This window comes from Aristolochia californica, unplaced genomic scaffold, assembly GCF_029961685.1.
Source record: "Aristolochia californica isolate CCGP_79_NKW_82.1479 unplaced genomic scaffold, dmAriCali1.0.hap1 SCAF_7, whole genome shotgun sequence".
In the NCBI taxonomy this organism is placed as follows: Eukaryota; Viridiplantae; Streptophyta; class Magnoliopsida; order Piperales; family Aristolochiaceae; genus Aristolochia; species Aristolochia californica.
In genome coordinates, this window is record NW_027182268.1 from 26898414 (window position 1) to 26918435 (window position 20022).

Below are 20022 nucleotides of genomic sequence, written 5' to 3' on the forward strand. Positions count from 1 at the left end.
AGTTTTTAAAGAGAATAACAAACGCTCATTAAATTCTCAAGTGAATGTGCGGTGGGATATTTGCCCGAGTCAAACAAGCCATTATTTTGCCCATATTCAAAAAGTTGAGCTAACAATCATAGTTGATTGTAAAGTGATTTGTCATTAGTAACGGGCTATATTTTTGTAAGAAATGACTTATGGATTTGAAGTCAACACTCAGTTAAGAATCGTCTGCCTCCCCCTTTTCCACACGATTGCAAAACCTTAGAAATAAAAACGAAAAAGTGCATACGATCCCTAAAACATACAGACACTCTTTGGATATATATCTCTCTATATTTGTGCATTGTGCATTTCCAATTTAGATGTACACTTTTTTCTTAAATCAGAACTTTGAGTTTTCGCTCCCCCTTCATCTCGTAAAAAAAAAGGCAGAAAAGATCACAGCAAAATAAAAATTTTATTGTGGTCTTGTGGAAAGTATTTAAAATAATAACTAATGTAAATAAAAAATATCTATTCACACACCACAAATGAACACAAAAGTTTTGTTATCCAAGTTTGGGAAATTCCACTAGTCCAAAACTAATATCTTGGAATTTTACATGAAGGAGATTTTTTCTACACATGTTTTAAAAATGGATATGCATGCTTGAAACATGTTAAAGATTCAAATGACCTATGGATCCAAAAGTTTTAAAAAGAATAACAAACGCTCATTAAATTCTCAAGTGAACGTGCGGTGGGATATTTGCCCGAGTCAAACAAGCCATTATTTTGCCCATCTTCAAAAAGTTGAGCTAACAAACATAGATGATTGTAAAGTGATTTGTCATGCGTAACGGGCTATATTTTTGTTAGAAATGACTTATGGATTTGAAGTCAACACTCAGTTAAAAATCGCCCGCCTCCCCCGTTTCCCGACGATTGCAAAACCTTAGATATAAAAACGAAAAAGTGCACACGATCCCTAAAACATACAGACACTCTAAGGAAATATCTCTCTACATTTGCGCATTGTGCATTTCCATTTTAGATGTACACTTTTTCCTTAAATCCGAACTTTGAGTTTTCGTGCCCCCTTCATCTTGCAAACAAAAAAGGCAGAAAAGATCACAACAAAATAAAAATTTTATAGTTGATGTGTGGAAAATATTTAAAGTAATAACTAATGTAAATAAAAAATATCTCTTCACACACCACAAATGAACATAAAAGTTTTGATATCCAAGTTTGGGAAATTCCATTAGTCCAACCCTGTTAAGCCTGGAATTTTACATGAAGGAGATTTTTTCTACACATGTTTTAAAAAAAGATATGCATGCTTGAAACATGTTAAAGATTCAAATGACCTATGGATCCAAAACTTTTAAAGAGAATAGCAAATGCTCATTAAATTCTCAAGTGAACGTGCGGTGGGATATTTACCCGAGTCTAACAAGTCATTATTTTGCCCATTTTCAAAAATTTGATCTAACAAACATAGATGATTGTAAAGTGATTTGTCATGCATAACGGGCTATATTTTTGTAAGAAATGACTTATGGATTTGAAGTCAACACTCAGTTAAAAATCGCCCGCCTCCCCCGTTTCCCGACGATTGCAAAACCTTAGATATAAAAACGAAAAAGTGCACACGATCCCTAAAACATACAGACACTCTAAGGAAATATCTCTCTACATTTGTGCATTGTGCATTTCCATTTTAGATGTACACTTTTTTCTTAAATCAGAACATTGAGTTTTCGCGCCCCCTTCATCCCGCAAACAAAAAAGGCAGAAAAGATCACAACAAAATCAAATTTTATAGTTGATGTGTGGAAAATATTTAAAGTAATAACTAATGTAAATAAAAAAATCTATTCACACACCACAAATGAACATAAAAATTTTGTTATCCAAGTTTGGTAAATTCCATTAGTCCAACCCTGTTAAGCCTGGAATTTAACATGAAGGAGATTTTTTCTACACATGTTTTAAAAAAAGATATGCATGCTTGAAACATGTTAAAGATTCAATTGACCTATGGATCCAAAGCTTTTAAATAGAATAACAAACACTCATTAAATTGTCAAGTGAACGTGCGGTGGGATATTTACCCGAGTCTAACAAGTCATTATTTTGCCCATTTTCAAAAATTTGATCTAACAATCATAGATGATTGTAAAGTGATTTATCCTGCGTAACGGGCTATATTTTTGTATGAAATGACTTATGGATTGCAATTCAACACTCAGTTAAAAATCCTCTGCCACAATTTTTCTCGACGATTGCAAAACCTGAGATATATAAACTAAAAAAGAGCTTACAATCCCTAAAAATTACAGACACACTTTGGAATTATCTCTCCATACAATTGTGCATTGTGCTTTTCCATTTTAGATGTACACTTTTTTCTTAAATCAAAACTTTGACTTTTCGCTCTCCCTTCATCCCGAAAACAAACAAGGCAGAAAAGCTTACAACAAAACGAAAATTTTATAGTTGATGTATGGAAAAAATTTAAAACAATAAAAAATATAAATAAAGAAAATTTATTCACCCAACACAAATGAACACAAAAGTTTTGTTATCCAATTTTGGGAAATTCCACTAGTTTAACCCTAATAGCTTGAAATTTTGCAAGAAAGAGATTTCATCCACACATGTTTTAAAAATGGATATGCATGTTTGAAACATGTTAAAGATGCAAATGAGCTATGGATGCAAAGCTTTTAAAGAGAATAACAAACGCTCATTAAATTCTCAAGTGAACTTGCGGTGGGATATTTACCCGAGTCAAACATGCCATTATTTTGCCCATTTGCAAAAAGCTGACATAATTAATCATAGATGATTGTAATGTGATTTATCATGCGTAACGGGCTATATTTTTGTATGAAATGACTTATGGATTGCAATTCAACACTCAGTTAAAAATCCTCCGCAAGCAATTTTTCCCGACGATTGCAAAACCTGAGATATAAAAATGAAAAGGTGCTTAAAATCCCTAAAAATTACAAGCAATCTTTGGAATTATCTCTCTCTACATATGTGCATGGTGCATTTCCGTTTTAGATGTACACATTTTTCTTAAATCAAAACTTTGAGTTTTTCGCTCTCCCTTCATCCCGTAAATAAAAAAGGCAAATAGATCACAGCAAAATGAAAATTTTATAGTTGATGTACGAAAAAAGTTTAAAACAATAAAAAAAGTAAATGAAGAAAATTTATTCACACACTACAAATGACCACAAAAGTTTTGTTATGCAAGTTTGGGAAATTCCACTAGTCTAAAACTAATATCTTGGAATTTTACATGAGGGAGATTTTTTCTACACATGTTTTAAAAATGGATATGCATGCCAGAAACATGTTAAAGATTCAAATGAGCTTTGGATCCAAAGCTTTTAAAGAGAATAACAAACGCTCATTAAATTCTCAAGTGAATGTACGGTGGGAAATTTGCCCGAGTCAAACAAGCCATTATTTTTCCCATATTCAAAACGTTGAGCTAACAATCATAGGTGATTGTAAAGTGATTTGTCATGCGTAACAGGCTATATTTTTGTATGAAATGACTTATGGATTTGAAGTCAAAACTCAGTTAAAAATCGCCCGCCTCCCTCGTTTCCCGATGATTGCAAAACCTTAGATATAAAAACGAAAAAGTGCATACGATCCCTAAAACATATAGAAACTCTTTGGAAATATCTCTCTCTACATTTGTGCATTATGCATTTTCATTTTAGATGTACATTTTTTTCTTAAATGAAAACTTTGAGTTTTCGCTCCCCCTTTATCCCGTAAACAAAAAAGGCAGAAAACATCACAACAAAAGAAAATTTTTATAGTTGATGTGTGGAAAATATTTAAAATAATAACTAATGTAAATAAAAAATATCTATTCACACACCACAAATGAACACAAAAGTTTTGTTATCGAAGTTTGGGAAATTCCATTAGTCCAACCCTATAAAGCTTGGAATTTTACATGAACGAGATTTTTTCTACAGAATTTTAAAAATGGATATGCATGCTTGAAACATGTTAATGATTCAAATGACCAATGGATCCAAAGCTTTTAAAGAGAATAACAAACACTCATTAAATTCTCAAGTGAACGTGCGGTGGGATATTTACCCGAGTCTAACAAGTCATTATTTTGCCCATTTTCAAAAATTTGATCTAACAATCATCGATGATTGTAAAGCTCTTTATCATGCGTAATGGGCTATATTTTTCTATGAAATGACTTATGAATTGCAATTCAACACTCACTTAAAAATCCTCTGCCACAATTTTTCCCGACGATTGCAGAACCTGAGATATAAAAACTAAAAAGAGCTTACAATCCCTAAAAATTACAGACTCTCTTTGGAATTATCTCTCCCTACAATTGTGCATTGTGATTTTCCATTTTAGATGTACACTTTTTTCTTAAATCAAAACTTTGACTTTTCGCTCTCCCTTCATCACAAAAACAAACAAGGTAAAAAAGCTTACAACAAAATGAAAATTTTATAGTTGATTTATGGAAAAAATTTAAAACAATAACAAATATAAATAAAGAAAATTTATTCACCCAACACAAATGAACACAAAAGTTTTGTTATCCAATTTTGGGAAATTCCACTAGTTTAACCCTAATACCTTGGAATTTTGCAAGAAAGAGATTTCATCCACACATGTTTTAAAAATGGATATGCATGTTTGAAACATGTTAAAGATGCAAATGAGCTATGGATGCAAAGCTTTTAAAGAGAATAACAAACGCACATTAAATTCTCAAGTGAACTTGCGGTGGGATATTTACCCGAGTCAAACATGCCATTATTTTGCCCATATGCAAAACGCCGACATAATTAATCTTAGATGATTGTAATGTGATTTATCATGCGTAATAGGCTATATTTTTGTATGAAATGACTTATGGATTCCAATTCAACACTCAGTTAAAAATCCTCTGCAACGCATTTTTCCCGACGATTGAAAAACCTGAGATATAAAAACAAAAAGGTGCTTAAAATCCCTAAAAATTACAGGTACTCTTTGGAATTATCTCTCTCTACATATGTGAATTGTGCATTTCCGTTATAGCTGTACACATTTTTCTTAAATCAAAACTTTGAGTTTTTCGCTCTCCCTTCATCCGGTAAACAAAAAAGGCAAATAGATCACAGCAAAATGAAAATTTCATAGTTGATGTACGGAAAAAGTTGAAAATAATAAAAAAAGTAAATGAAGAAAACTTATTTTCACACCACAAATGAACAATAGTTTTGTTATCCAAGTTTGGGAAATTCCACTAGTCCAAAACTAATATCTTGGAATTTTACATGAAGGAGATTTTTTCTACATAAGTTTTAAAAATAGATATGCATGCCAGAAACATGTTAAAGATTCAAATGACCTATGGATCCAAAGCTTTTAAAGAGAATAAAAAACGCTCATTAAGTTCTCAAGTGAACGTGCGGTGGGATATTTGCCCGAGGCAAACAAGCCATTATTTTGCCCATATGCAAAAAGTTGAGCTAACAATCATAGATCATTGTAAAGTTATTTGTCATGCGTAACGGGCTATATTTTTGTAAGAAATGACTTATGGATTTGAAGTCAACACTCAGTTAAAAATCACCCGCCTCCCCCATTTCCTGAGGATTGCAAAACCTTAGATATAAAAATGAAAAAGTGCATACAAATCCCTAAAACATACAGACACTCTTTGGACATATCTCTCTCTACATTTGTGCATTGTACATTTCCATTTTAGATGTACACTTTTTTCTTCAATAAGAACTTGGAGTTTTCACTCCCCCTTCATCCCGTAGACAAAAAATGCAGAAAAGATCACAACAAAATAAAAATTTTATAGTTGATGTGTGGAAAATATTTAAATTAATAACTAATGTAAATAAAAAATATCTATTCACACACCACAAATGAACACAAAAGTTTTGTTATCCAAGTTTGGGAAATTCCATTAGTCCAACCCTATTAAGCTTGGAATTTTACTTGAAGGAGATTTTTTCTACACATGTTTTAAAAATGGAAGTGCATGCTTGAAACATGTTAAAGATTCAAATGACCTATGGATCCAAAGCTTTTAAAGAGAATAACAAACGCTCATTAAATTCTCAAGTGAACGTGCGGTGGGATAGTTACCCTATCTAACAAGTCATTATTTTCCTCATTTTCAAAAATTTGATCTAACAATCATAGATGATTGTAAAGTGATTTATCATGCATAACGGGCTATATTTTTGTATGAAATGACTTACGGATTGCAATTCAACACTCAGTTAAAAATCCACTGCCACCAATTTTTCCCGACGATTGCAAAACCTGAGATATAAAAACTAAAAAGAGCTTACAATCCCTAAAAATTACAGACACTCTTTGAAATTATCTCTCCATACAATTGTGCACTGTGCTTTTCCATTTTAGATGTACACTTTTTTCTTAAATCAAAACTTTGACTCTTCGCTCTCCCTTCATGCCGAAAACAAACAAGGCAAAAAAGCTTTCAACAAAATGAAAATTTTATATTTGATGTATGGAAAAAATTTAAAACGACAAAAAATATAAATAAAGAAATTTTTTTCACCCAACATAAATGAACACAAAATTTTTGTTCTCCAATTTTTGGAAATTCCACTAGTTTAACCCTAATAGCTTGGAATTTTGCAAGAAACAGATTTCATCCACACATGTTTTAAAAATGGATATGCATGTTTGAAACATGTTAAAGATGCAAATAGCTATGGATGCAAAGATTTTAAAGAGAATAACAAACGCTCATTAAGTTCTCAAGTGAACTTCCGGTGGGATATTTACCCGAGTCAAACATGCCATTATTTTGCCCATTTGCAAAACGCGGACATAATTAATCATAGATGATTGTAATGTGATTTATCATGCGTAATGGGCTATATTTTTGTATGAAATGACTTATGGATTGCAATTCAACACTAAGTTAAAAATCCTCCGCAACCCATTTTTCCCGACGATTGTAAAACCTGAGATATAAAAACGAAAAGGTGCTTACAATCCCTAAAAATTATAGGCACTCTTTGGAATTATCTCTCTCTACATATGTGCAAATAGCATTTCCGCTTTAGATGTACACATTTTTCTTAAATTAAAACTTCGAGTTTTTCGCTCTCCCTTCATCCCGTAAACAAAAAAGGCAAATAGATCACAGCAAAATGAAAATTTCATTGTTGATGGACGAAAAAAGTTTAAAACGATAAAAATAGTAAATAAAGAAAATTTATTCACACACCACAAATGAACACAATAGTTTTGTTATCCAAATTTGGGAAATTCCACTAGTCTAAAACTAATATCTTGGAATTTTACATGAAGGAGATTTTTTCTACACATGTTTTAAAAATGGATATGCATGGCAGAAAAATTTTAAAGATTCAAATGAGCTATGGATCCAAAGATTTTAAAGAGAATAACAAACGCTCATCAAATTCTCAAGTGAACGTGCGGTGGGATATTTGCCCGAGTCAAACAAGCCATTATTTTGCCCATATTAGAAAAGTTGAGCTAACAATCATAGATGATTGTAAAGTGATTTGTCATGCGTAACGGGCCATATTTTTGTAAGAAATGACTTATGGATTTGAAGTCAACACTCTGTTAAAAATCGCCCGCCTCCCCCGTTTCCCGACGATTGCAAAACCTTAGATATAAAAACGAAAAAGTGCATACGATCCCTAAAACATACAGACACTCTTTGGAAATATCTCTCTGTACATTTGTGCATTGTGCATTTCCATTTTAGATGTACACTTTTTTCTTAAATCAGAAATTTGAATTTTCGCTCCCCCTTCATCCCGTACACAAAAAAGGCAGAAAAGATCACAACGAAATAAAAATTTTATAGTTGATGTGTGGAGAATATTTAAATTAATAACTAATGTAAATCAAAAATATCTTTTCACACACCACAAATGACAACAAAAGTTTTGTTATCCAAGTTTGGGAAATTCCATTAGTCCAACCCTATTAAGCTTGGAATTTTACATCAAGGAGATTTTTTCTACACATGTTTTAAAAATGGAAATGCATGCTTGAAACATGTTAAAGATTCGAATGACCTATGGATCCAAAGCTTTTAAAGAGAATAACAAACGCTCATTAAATTCTCAAGTAAACATGCGATGGGATATTTACCCGAGTCTAACAAGTCATTATTTTTCCCATTTTCAAAAATTTGATCTAACAATCATAGATGATTGTAAAGTGATTTATCATGCGTAACGGGCTATATTTTTGTATGAAATGACTTATGGATTGCAATTCAACACTCTATTAAAAATCCACTGCCACCAATTTTTCCCGACGATTGCAAAACCTGAGATATAAAAACTAAAAAGAGCTTACAATCCCTAAAAATTACAGACACTCTTTGGAATTATCTCTCCCTACAAGTCTGCATTGTGCTTATCCATTTTAGATGTACTCTTTTAGATGTACACAAAAAAATGAAAATTTTATAGTTGATGTATGGAAAAATTTAAAACAAAATTTTATATTTGATGTATGGAAAAAATTTAAAACGACAAAAAATATAAATAAAGAAATTTTTTTCACCCAACACAAATGAACACAAAATTTTTGTTCTCCAATTTTTGGAAATTCCACTAGTTTAACCCGAATAGCTTGGAATTTTGCAAGAAAGAGATTTCATCCACACAAGTTTTAAAATGAATATGCATGTTTGAAACATGTTAAAGATGCAAATGAGCTATGGATTCCAAGCTTTTAAAGAGAATAACAAACGCCCATTAAATTCTCAAGTGAACTTGCGGTGGGATATTTACCCGAGTCAAACATGCCATTATTTTACCCATTTGCAAAACGCTGACATAATTAGTCATAGATGATTGTAATGTGCTTTATCATGCGTAACGGGCTATATTTTTGTATGAAATAACTTATGGATTGCAATTCAACACTCAGTTAAAAATCCTCCGCAACCCATTGTTTCCGACGATAATAAAACATGTGATATATAATCGAAAAGGTGCTTACAATCCCTAAAAATTACAGGCACTCTTTGGAATTATCTCTCTCTACATATGTGCAAATTGCATTTCCGTTTTAGATTTACACATTTTTCTTAAATCAAAACTTCGAGTATTTCGTGCTCCCTTCGTCCTGTAAAATAAAAAGGCAAATAGATCACAGCAAAATGAAAATTTCATAGTTGATGTACGGAAATAGTTTAAAACAATAAAAAAAGTAAATGAAGAAAATTTATTCACAGACCACAAATGAACACAATAGTTTTGTTATCCAAGTTTGGGAAATTCCACTAGTCCAAAACTAATATCTAGGAATTTTACATGAAGGAGATTTTTTCTACACATGTTTTAAAAATGGATATGCATGTTTGATACATGTTAAAGATGAAAATGAGCTATGGATGCAAAGCTTTTAAAGAGAATAACAAACGCTCATTAAATTCTCAAGTGAACTTGCAGTGGGATACTTACCCGAGTCAAACGTTCCATTATTTTGCCCATTTGCAAAAAGCTGACATAATTAATCATAGATGATTGCAATGTGATTTATCATGCGTAACGGGCTATATTTTTGTATGAAATGAGTTATGAATTGCAATTCAACACTTAGTTAAAAATCCTCTGCCACCAATTTTTCCCGACGATTGCAAAACCTGAGATATAAAAACTAAAAAGAGCTTACAATCCCAAAAAATTACAGACACTCTTTGGAATTATCTCTCCCTACACTTGTTGATTGTGGTTTTCCATTTTAGATGTACACTTTTTTCTTAAATCAAAACTTTGACTTTTCGCTCTCCCTTCATCCCGAAAACAATCAAGGCAAAAAGCTTGCAACAAAATGAAAATTTTATAGTTGTTGTATGGAAAGGATTTAAAACAATAACAAATATAAATAAACAAAATTTATTCACCCAACACGTATGAACACAAAAGTTTTGTTATCCAAATTTGGGAAATTCCACTAGTTTAAAATTTTGTAAGGAAGAGATTTCATCCACACATGTTTTAAAAATGGATATGCATGTTTGAAACATGTTGAAGATGAAAATGAGCTATGGATGCAAAGCTTTTAAAGAGAATAACAAACGCACATTAAATTCTCAAGTGAACTTGCGGTGGGATATTTACCCGAGTCAAATAAGCCATTATTTTGCCCATTTGCAAAAAGCTGACATAATAATCATAGATGATTGTGATGTGATTTATCATGCGTAACGGGTTATATGTTTGTATGAAATGACTTTTGGGTTGCAATACAACACTCAGTAAAAAATCCTCTACAACCCATTTTTCTCGTCGATTGCAAAACCTGAGATATAAAAACGAAAAAGTGCTTTCAATCCCTAAAAATTACAGACACTCTTTGGAATTATTTCTCTCTACATATGTGCATTGTGCATTTCCGTTTTCGATGTACACATTTTTCTTAAATCAAAACATCAAGTTTTTTCGCTCTCCCTTCATCTCGTAAAGAAAAAAGGCAAATAGATCACAGCAAAATGAAAATTTCATAGTTGATGAACGGACAAAGTTTAAAACGATAAAAAAAAGTAAATGAAGAAAATTTATTCACAAACCACAAATGAGCACAAAGGTTTTGTTATCCAAGTTTGGGAAATTCCACTAGTTCAAAACTAATATATTGGAATTTTACATGAAGTAGATTTTTTCTACACATGTTTTAAAAATGGATATGCAAGCGAGAAACATGTTAAAGATTCAAATGACCTATGGATCCAAAGCTTTTAAAGAGAATAACAAACGCTCATTAAATTCTCAAGTGAACGTGCGGTGGGATATTTGCCCGAGTCAAACAAACCATTATTTTGCCCATATTCAAAAAGTTGAGCTAACAATCATAGATGATTTGTAAAGTGATTTGTCATGCGTAACGGGCTATATTTTTGTAAAAAATGACTGATGGATTTGAAGTCAACACTCAGTTAAAAATTACCCGCCTCCCCCGTTTCCCGACGATTGCAAAACCAAAGATATAAAAACGAAAAAGTGCATACGATCCCTAAAACATACAGACACTCTTTGGAATTATCTCTCTCTACATTTGTGCATTGTGCATTTCCATTTTAGATGTACACTTTTTTCTTAAATCAGAACTCTGAGTTTTCGCTCCCCCTTCATCCCGAAAACAAAAAAGGCAAAAAAGATCACAACAAAATAAAAAATTTATAGAGTATGTGTGGAAAATATTTAAAATAATAACTAATTTAAATAAAAAATATCTATTCACACACCACAAATGAACAAAAAAGTTTTGTTATCCAAGATTTGGAAATTCCATTAGTCCAACCCTATTAAGCTTGGAATTTTACATGAAGGAGATTTTTTCTGCACAAGTTTTAAAAATGGATAAGCATGCTTGAAACATGTTAAAGATTCAAATGACCTACGGATCCAAAGCTTTTAAAGAGAATAACAAACGCTCATTAAATTCTCAAATGAACGTGCGGTGGGATATTTACCCGAGTGTAACAAGTCATTATTTTGCCCATTTTCAAAAATTTGATCTAACAATCATAGATGATTGTAAAGTGATTTATTATGCATAACGGGCTATATTTATGTATGACATGACTTATGGATTGCAATTCAACACTCAGTTAAAAATCCTCTGCCACCAATTTTTCCTAACGATTGCAAAATCTGAGATATAAAAACTAAAAAGAGCTTACAATCCTTGAAAATTACAGACACTCTTTGGAATTATCTCTCCCTAATTTTTTGCATGGTGCTTTTCCATTTTAGATGTACACTTTTTTCTTCAATCAAAACTTTGACTTTTTGCTCTCCCTTCATCCCGAAAACAAACAAGGCAAAAAGATTACAACAAAATGAAAATTTTATAGTTGATGTAATGAAAAATTTAAAACAATAAAAAACATAAATAAATAAAATTTATTCACCCAACACAAATGAACACAAAAGTTTTGTTATCCAATTTTGGGAAATTCCACTAGTTTAACCATAATAGCTTGGAATTTTGCAAGAAAGAGATTTCATCCACACATGTTTTAAAAATGGATATGCATGTTTTAAACATGTTAAAGATGAAAATGAGCTATGGATGCAAAGCATTTAAAGAGAATTCAAAACGTTCATTAAATTCTCAAGTGAACATGCGGTGAGATATTTACCCGAGTCCAACATGCATTATTTTGCCCATTTGCAAAATGCTGACATAATAATCATAGATGATTGTGATGTGATTTATCACGCGTAACGGGCTATATTTTTGTATGAAATGACTTATGGGTTGAAATTCAAGACTCAGTTAAAAATCCTCCGCAACCCATTTTTCCCGACGATTGCAAAACCTGAGATAAAAAACGAAAAAGGGCTTACAGTCCCAAAAAACTACAGACACTCTTTGGAATTATCTCTCTCTACATATGTGCATTGTGCATTTCCATCTTAGATGTACACAATTTTCTTAAATCAAAACTTTGAGTTTTTTCGCTCTCCCTTCATCCCGTAAACAATAAAGGCAAATAGATCACAGCAAAATGAAAATTTCATAGTTGATGTACGGAAAAAGTTTAAAACAATAAAAAAAGTAAATGAAGAAAATTTATTCACACACAACAAATGAACACAAAAGTTTTGTTACCAAAGTTTGGGAAATTCCACTAGTCCAAAACTAAGATCTTGGAATTTTACATGAAGGATATTTTTTCTACACATGTTAAAGATGCAAATGAGCTATGGATGCAAAGCTTTTAAAGAGAATAACAAACGCTCATTTAATTCTCAAGTGAACTTGCGGTGGGATATTTACCCGAGTCAAACATGCCATTATTTTGCCCATTTGCAAAAAGCTGACATAATTAATCATAGATCATTGTAATGTGATTTGTCATGCGTAACAGGCTATATTTTTGTATGAAATGACTTATGGATTGCAATTCAACACTCAGTTAAAAATCCTCTGCAACCCATTTTTCCCGGCGATTGTAAAACTTGAGATATAAAAACGAAAAGGTGCTTACTATCCCTAAAAATTACAGGCACTCTTTGGAATTATCTCTCTCTACATATGTGCATTGTGCATTTCCGTTTTAGATGTACACATTTTTCTTGAATCAAAACTTCAAGTTTTTCGCTCTCCCTTCATCCCGTAAACAAAAAAGGCAAATAGATCACTGCAAAATGAAAATTTCATAGTTGATGTACGGAAAAAGTTTAAAACAATAAAAAAAATAAATGAAGAAAATTTATTCACACACCACAAATGAACACAAAAGTTTTGTTATCCAAGTTTGGAAAATTCCACTAGTCCAAAACTAATATCTTGGAATTTTACATGAAGGAGATTTTTTTTACACATGTTTTAAAAATGGATATGCATGCAGAAACGTGTTAAAGATTCAAATGACCTATGGATCCAAAGCTTTTAAAGAGAATAACAAACGCTCATTAAATTTTCAAGTGAACGTGCGGTGGGATATTTACCCGAGTCTAACAAGTCATTACTTTTCCCATTTTCAAAAATTTGATCTAACAATCATAGATGATTTTAAAGTGATTTATCATTCGTAACGGGCTATATTTTTGTATGAAATGACTTATTGATTGCAATTCAACACTCAGTTAAAAATCCACTGCCACCAATTTTTCCTAACGATTGCAAAATCTGAGATATAAAAACTAAAAAGAGCTTACAATGCCTAAAAATTACAGATACTCATTGGAATTATCTCTCCCTAATTTTTTGCATGGTGATTTTCCATTTTAGATTTACACTTTTTTCTTAAATCTAAAGTTTGACTTTTCGCTCTCCCTTCATCCCGAAAACAAACAAGGCAAAAAGATTACAACAAAATGAAAATTTTATAGTTGATATAATGAAAAATTTAAAACAATAAAAAACATAAATAAATAAAATTTATTCACCCAACACAAATGAACACAAAAGTTTTGTTATCCAATTTTGGGAAATTCCACTAGTTTAACCCTAATAGCTTGGAATTTTGCAAGAAAGAGATTTCATCCACCCATGTTTTAAAAATGGATATGCATGTTTTAAACATGTTAAAGATGAAAATGAGCTATGGATGCAAAGCATTTAAAGAGAATTCAAAACGTTCATTAAATTCTCAAGTGAACATGCGGTGGGATATTTACCCGAGTCCAACATGCATTATTTTGCCCATTTGCAAAATGCTGACATAATAATCATAGATGATTGTGATGTATTTTATCACGCGTAAAGGGCTATATTTTTTTATGAAATGACTTATGGGTTGAAATTCAAGACTCAGTTAAAAATCCTCCGCAACCCATTTTTCCCGACGATTGCAAAACCTGAGATAAAAAACGAAAAAGGGCTTACAGTCCCAAAAAACTACAGACACTCTTTGGAATTATCTCTCTCTACATATGTGCATTGTGCATTTCCATCTTAGATGTACACAATTTTCTTAAATCAAAACTTTGAGTTTTTTCGCTCTCCCTTCATCCCGTAAACAAAAAAGGTAAATAGATCACAGCAAAATGAAAATTTCATAGTTGATGTACGGAAAAAGTTTAAAAAAGTAAAAAAAGTAAATGAAGAAAATTTATTCACACACAACAAATGAACACAAAAGTTTGTTACCCAAGTTTGGGAAATTCCACTAGTGCAAAACTAAGATCTTGAAATTTTACATGAAGGATATTTTTTCTACACATGTTAAAGATGCAAATGAGCTATGGATGCAAAGCTTTTAAAGAGAATAACAAACGCTCATTTAATTCTCAAGTGAACTTGCGGTGGGATATTTACCCGAGTCAAACATGCCATTATTTTGCCCATTTGCGAAAAGTTGACATAATTAGTCATAGATCATTGTAATGTGATTTATCATGCGTAACTGGCTATATTTTTGTATGAAATGACTTATGGATTGCAATTCAACACTCAGTTAAAAATCCTCCACAACCCATTTTTCCCGGCGATTGTAAAACTTGAGATATAAAAATGAAAAGGTGCTTACTATCCCTAAAAATTACAGGCACTCTTTGGAATTATCTCTCTCTACATATGTGCATTGTGCATTTCCGTTTTAGATGTACGCATTTTTCTTAAATCAAAACTTCAAGTTTTTCGCTCTCCCTTCATCCTGTAAACAAAAAAGGCAAATAGATCACAGCAAAATGAAAATTTCATAGTTGATGTACGGAAAAAGTTTAAAACATTAAAAAAAATAAATGAAGAAAATTTATTCACACACCACAAATGAACACAAAAGTTTTGTTATCCAAGTTTGGAAAAGTCCACTAGTCCAAAACTAATATCTTGGAATTTTACATGAAGGAGATTTTTTTTACACATGTTTTAAAAATGGATATACATGCAGAAACAAGTTAAAGATTCAAATGACCTATGGATCCAAAGCGTTTAAAGAGAATAACAAACGCTCATTAAATTCTCAAATGGATGTACGGTGGGATATTTTCCCGAGTCAAACAAGCCATTATTTTGCCCATATTCAAAAAGTTGAGCTAACAATCATAGATGATTTTTAAAGTGATTTTTCATGCGTTACGGGCTATATTTTTTTAAGAAATGACTTATGGATTTGAAGTCAACACTCAGTTAAAAATCGCCCACTTCCCCCGTCTCCCGGCGATTGCAAAACCTTAGATATAAAAACGAAAAAGTGCATACAATCCCTAAAACATACAGACAATCTTTGGAAATATCTCTCTCTACATTTGTGCATTGTGCATTTCCATTTTAGATGTACACTTTTTTCTTAAATCAGAGCTTTGAGTTTTCGTTCCCCCTTCAACCCGTAAACAAAAAACGTAAAAAAGATCACAACAAAATAAAAATTTTATAGTTGATGTGTGGAAAATATTTAAAATAATAACTATTGTAAATAAAAAATATCTATTCACACACCAAATATGAACACAAAAGTTTTGGTATCCTAGTTTGGGAAATTCCATTAGTCCAACCCTATTAAGCTTGGAATTTTACATGAAGAAGATTTTTTCTACACATGTTTTAAAAATGGATATGCATGCTTGAAACATGTTAAAGATTCAAATGACCTTTGGATCCAAAGCTTTTAAAGACAATAACAAATGCTCATTAAATTCTCATGTGATCGTGCGGTGCGACATTCCGAGTCTAACAACTCATTATTTTGCCTATTTTCCAAAATTTGATCTTACAATCATAGATGATTGGAAAGTGATTTATCATGCGTAACGTGCTATATTTTGTATGAAATGACTTATGGATTGCAATTCAACACTCAGTTAAAAATCCTCTGCCACCAATTTTTCCCGACGATTGCGAAACCGGAGATATAAAAACGTAAAGGTGCTTACAATCCCTAAAGATGCAATTTTTGTTTTCAAGTTTTGGGAAATTCCACTAGTTTAACCCTAATAGCTTGGAATTTTGGAAGAAAGAGATTTCGTCCAAAGATGTTCTAGAAATGGATATGCATGTTTGAAACATGTTAAAGATTCAAATGAGCTATGGATGCAAAGCTTTTAAAGAGAATAACAAACGCTCATTAAATTCTCAAGTGAACTTGCGGTGGGATATTTACCCGAGTCAAACATGCCATTATTTTGTCCATTAGCAAAAAGCTGACATAATTAGTCATAGATGATTCTAATGTGATTTATCATGCGTAACGGGCTATATTTTTGTATGAAATGACTAATGGATTGCAATTCAACACTCTTTTAAAATTCCTCCGCAACCCATTTTTCCCGACGATTGCAAAACCTGAGATATACAAACGAAAAGGTGCTTACAATCCCTAAAAATTACAGACACTCTTTGGAATTATCTCTCGCTACATATGTGCATTGTGCATTACCATTTTAGATGTACACATTTTTCTTAAATCAAAACTTCGAGGTTTTCGCTCTCCGTTTATCCCATAAACAAAAAAGGCAAATAGATCACAACAAAATGAAAATTTCATAGTTGATGTACGGAAAAAGTTTAAAAAAATAAAAAAATTAAATGAAGAAAATTTATTCACACACCACAAATGAACACAAAAGTTTTGTTATCCAAGTTTGGGAAATTCCACTAGTCCAAAACTAATATCTTGGAATTTTACATGAACGAGATTTTTTCTACACTTGTTTTAAAATTGATATGCATGCCAGAAACAAGTTAAAGATTCAAATGACCTATGGATCCAAAGCTTTTAAAGAGAATAACAAACGCTCATTAAATTCTCAAGTGAACGTGCAGTGGGTTATTTGCCCGAGTCAAACAAGCCATTATTTTGCCCATATTCAAAATGTTGAGCTAACAATCATAGATGATTGTAAAGTGATTTGTCATACGTAACGGGCTATATTTTTGTAAGAAATGACTTATGGATTTGAAGTCAACACTCAGTTCAAAATCGCCCACCTCCCCCGTTTCCCGACGATTGCAAAACCTTAGATATAAAAATGGAAAAAGTGCATACGATCCCTAAAACATATAGACACTCTATGTAAATATCTCTCTCTACATTTTTGCATTGTGCATTTCCATTTTAGATGTACACTTTTTTCTTAAATCAGAACTTTGAGTTTTCGCTCCCCCTTCATCCCGTAAACAAAAAAGGCAAAAAAGATCACAACAAAATAAAAATTTTATAGTTGATGTGTGGAAAATATTTAAAATAATAACTAATTTAAATAAAAATATCTATTCACACACCACAAATGAATACAAAAGTTTTGTTACCCAAGTTTGGGAAATTCCATTAGTCCAACCCTATTAAGCTTGGAATTTTACATGAAGGAGATTTTTTCTGCACATGTTTTAAAAATGGATATGCAAGCTTGAAACATGTTAAAGATTCAAATGACCTATGGATCCAAAGCTATTAAAGAGAATAACAAACGCTCATTAAATTCTCAAGTGAATGTGCGGTGGGATATTTAGCCGAGTCTAACAAGTCATTCTTTTGTCCATTTTGAAAAAGTTGATCTAACAATCATAGATGATTGTAAAGTGATTTTTCATTCGTAACGGGCTATATTTTTGTTTGAAATGACTTATGGATTGCAATTCAACACTCAATAAAAATCCTCAGCCACCAATTTTTCCCGACGATTGCAAAACCTGAGATATAAAGACTAAAAAGAGCTTACAATCCCTAAAAATTATAGACACTCTTTGGAATTATCTCTCCCTACAATTGTGCATTGTGCTTTTCCATTTTAGATGTACACTTTTTTCTTAAATCAAAACTTTGACTTTTCGTTCTCCCTTCATCTCGAAAACAAACTAGGCAAAAAGCTTACAACAAAATGAAAATTTTATACTTGATGTATGGAAAAAAATTAAAACATTAACAAATATAAATAAAGAAAATTTATTCATCCAACCCAAATGAACACAAAAGTTTTGTTATCCAATTTTGGGAAATTCCACTAGTTTAACCCTAATAGCTTGGAATTTTGCTAGAATGAGATTTCGTCCACACATGTTTTAAAAATGGATATGCATGTTTGAAACATGTTAAAGATGCAAATGAGCTATGGATGCAAAGCTTTTAAAGAGAATAACAAACGCTCATTAAATTCTCAATTGAACTTGCGGTGGTATATTTACCCGAGTCAAACATGCCATTATTTTGCCCATTTTCAAAAAGCTGACATAATTAATCATAGATGATTGTAATGTGTTTTATCATGCATCACGGGCTATATTTTTGTATGAAATGACTTATGGATTGCAATTCAACACTCAGTTAAAAATCCTCCGCAACCCATTTTTCCCGACGATTGAAAAGCCAGCGATATAAAAACGAAAACGTGCTCACAATCCCTAAAAATTACAGACACTCTTTGGAATTATCTCTCTCTACATATGTGCATTGTGCATTTCCGTTTTAGATGTACACATTTTTCTTAAATCAAAACTTCGAGTTTTTCACTCTCGCTTCATCCCATAAACAAAAAAGGCAAATAGATCACAGCAAAATGAAAATTTCATAGTTGATGTACGGAAAAAGTTTAAAACAATAAAAATAGTAAATGAAGAAAATTTATTCACACACCACAAATGAACACAAAAGTTTTGTTATCCAAGTTTGGGAAATTCCACTAGTCCAAAACTAATATCTTGGAATTTTACATGAAGGAAATTTTTTCTACACATGTTTTAAAAATGGATATGCATGCCAGAAACATGTTAAAGATTCAAATGACCTATGGATCCAAAGCTTTTAAAGAGAATAACAAACGCTCATTAAATTCTCAACTGAACGTGTGGTGGGATATTTGCCCGAGTCAAACAAGCCATTATTTTGCCCATATTCAAAACGTTGAGCTAACAATCATAGATGATTGTAAAGTGATTTGTCATGCGTAACGGGCTATATTTTTGTAAGAAATCACTTATGGATTTGAAGTCAAGACTCAGTTAAAAATCGCTCGCCTCCCCCATTTCCCGACGATTGCAAAACCTTAGATATAAAAACGAAAAAAGTGCATAGGATCCCTAAAACATACAGACACTCTTTGGAAATATCTCATTCTACATTTGTGTATTGTGCATTTCCATTTTAGATGTACACTTTTTTCTTAAATCAGAACTTTGAGTTTTCGCTCCCCCTTCAACCCGTAAACAAAAAAGGCCAAAAAGATCACAACAAAATAAAAAATTTATAGTTGATGTGTGGAAAATATTTAAAATAATAACTAATTTAAATAAAAAATATCTATTCACACACCACAATTGAACACAAAAGTTTTGTTGACCAAGTTTATGAAATTCCATTAGTCCAACCCTATTAAGCTTGGAATTTTACATGAAGGAGATTTTTTCTACATATGTTTTAAAAATGGATATGCTTGCTTGAAACATGTTAAAGATTCAAATGAACTTTGGATCCAAAGCTTTTAAAGAGAATAACAAACGCTCATTAAATTCTCAAGTGAACGTGTGATGGGATATTTACCCGAGTCTATCATGTCATTATTTTGCCCATTTTCAAAAATTTGATCTAACAATCATAGATGATTGTAAAGTGATTTATCATGT